Here is a 2,747-nt window from a genome sequence, read left to right as displayed (position 1 = left end):
GTCCCTGTCGGCCACCCCCTCCACACCCAGTTTAGAACACGACTGAGTACAGAGTCTTTAGCTGTCGCAGCAGCAATGTCCTTTACTGACACGGGTGCCTCCGGCAGTTCCTCAATAGCCAGAACTGAGCAAGTAGGAGCAGGGTCCAAGTCCTGGCCGGGCAGAGGGCAGCGGCTGAGCGCATCAGCGTGTCCAATTGCCTTACCCGGCCGGTGTTCCAAGTCGAATTCATACGCCGAAAGGAACAATGCCCATCGCAACATGCGAGCGGACATAACATTAGGGAGTTGCCGGTCCTGGGCAAAAATCCCTAGCAAGGGCTTGTGGTCCGTTACCAAAATAAAACGTCTTCCAAATAGAAAGTCATTAAACTTTTTAACAGCAGAAACAAGTGCCAAAGCCTCTTTATCAATCTGTGCGTAGTTTTTCTCTGCTGCTGTTAACGACCTGGAATAGAACGCTACGGGGGCCTCCCGTCCGTCCGGCATAACATGGCTCAGAACCGCCCCCACCCCATATGGGGACGCATCAGCAGCCAACACTAGTAACTTGTTCTCATCATAATGTGTCAGCACAGCATCTGATGATAGCAATGTTTTCACCCCCTTAAACGCTCGTTCGTGCTCCGGGCCCCACCTCCACTTGGTGTCCTTGTGCAGGAGGTTATGCAATGGGGCAGCCACCGACGCCTTATGGGGCAAAAAGGCGTGATAGAAATTAAGGAGTCCTAAGAAGGACTGGAGCTCCTTTTTTCCCTGTGGCCGTGGCGCGTGCTGTATTGCGGATACCTTATCGTTTGTGGGGTGGACCCCGAACTCATCCACCCGGAATCCCAAGAATTCAACACTGTGAACACCCACCAGGCATTTAGACCTTTTTACCTTGAGCCCCGCATCGGAAAAACGCTTGAGTACTTCTCTGACTCGATTCAACAATTCATCTTCGGATTTGCCCGCTATTAGCACATCATCAAAATACGGCACCGTGCCGGGCACTCCCCTCAGCAATCCCTCCATGAGACTTTGGAAAATCCCTGGTGCAACGTTCACTCCAAATTGGAGTCGGTTCACTCTGAACGCCCCTCTGTGCGTTACTATCGTTTGGGCTTCAGCGGCCTCCTTTGTTACCGGGAGTTGCTGATATGCTTGGGCTAGGTCGAGTTTTGCGAATATTTTGCCCCCTCCCAGTGACGCTAAAACGTGACTGATGACCGGGACAGGGTACGAATGCTGCTGCAAGGCTTTGTTAATGGTGCACTTGTAGTCAGCGCATATCCGAATTGACCCGTCAGGTTTAATAGGAGTTACTATGGGAGTTTCCCATTTGCCAAAAGGGACTGGTTCCAAAACTCCTTGTTCAACCAACTTATCGAGTTCAGCCTCGATCTTTGCCTTAAACGGAATGGGCACTTTTCTGTACTTAAGGCGGATGGGCCTAACACCCGGATCCAAGTCAAAAGACACTGGGGGACCGTTATACCTTCCCAAACCTCCCCCAAACACTTCAGGAAATTCAGAATATAATACAGCCCATTTATTTTCTACAACACTGTTAACTCCCACAACAGCAATACCCAGAGGGTCAAACCAGTCCAACCCGAGCAGGTTGGTGCGGTTCCCCTCAGCTATTAAGCATGACAACACAGCACATTTCCCTTTGAACTCTACTGTGAACGAATCCCTCCCTGCCAGAGGAATTCGATTTCCCTGGAAATCGGACAAGCGGGTGTCCGCAGCCCGCAACCTCCGTCGACTCCGCGTTGGAAACAGCTTGTGCCACGTTTGTGTTGATAGAACGGTGACCGCCGACCCGGAATCCACCTCCATCTCGCACGGCGCGCCGTCGAGGCAGAGGGTGACGTGGATCTTCTGCTTGCTGTTTGTGCTGCAAATGGTGGCTTCCGATGACAGGCTTCCTGTCATCTGCCGGATGTCGTCTTTCGGTGCGGCTCGGGGACGTTGGTGCCGTCGGGGCGAAGATGCGGGTGGCGACTTGTTCGCTGCTCTGCATACCCGGGCAACATGCCCCCGCTTCCCGCATGACCGGCAGTCAAGGTCTCTCGCCCAGCAACGCTCGCGCCGATGTTTCCCGCCACAGCCGACGCATGCTGAGCCCTCGGTAGGTTTCCGTTGGGTCCGCTTGGACGCTCCCGCCTTTACTGCGCAGACGTCGTCATCGGAGTCGCCGCTTGCGTCGCTGGCCCTCTGTTGGTGGACGCGTTGATCAGCCGTGGCGACCCGTTGTCTCACTTCCCTGGTTGATCTGTCAGCAGCTTCCGCGGCGACAGCCTCAGCATAGGCGATGGCCCACGTTAACGTAGTTCTTGCGAACAGGCGTTGCTGCAGTCGCTCGTCTCTCAGCCCACAGACGAGGCGATCACGGAGGGCCTCCTCCACATTCCCGAAGTTGCAAGGCCGTGTATTTTAAATAAATACTTTAAAAAATAAGGAAAGTGGGAAACCCTCAAAATATTGCTTTCAGTGGCAGTTCTAGGTGAAATTTAATGTAGGCAAAGATCCACCCTCAGACTACATTTCCTTAAGTATTCAACATTATTTCTTCCTTAAATTTAGTAGCAAGCATTGATCAGAGTCATTTATTATGCTGCATCACCGTATTAGGATATTATATAGGCATCAAGTCATAATTTGTTCAGTTACATTTATTCCTATCTGTTTGAATGTTATGCTCCCTAACTTGCTTAAATTAAGGCAGATCATATTTCTATCTAACCAGCCATCATGGTT

This window comes from Gekko japonicus, unplaced genomic scaffold (assembly GCF_001447785.1).
Source record: "Gekko japonicus isolate JY-2015 unplaced genomic scaffold, Gekko_japonicus_V1.1 scaffold5, whole genome shotgun sequence".
In the NCBI taxonomy this organism is placed as follows: domain Eukaryota; kingdom Metazoa; phylum Chordata; class Lepidosauria; order Squamata; family Gekkonidae; genus Gekko; species Gekko japonicus.
The sequence above is the reverse complement of the archived record's forward strand: the minus strand, read 5'-3'. Positions refer to the sequence as shown.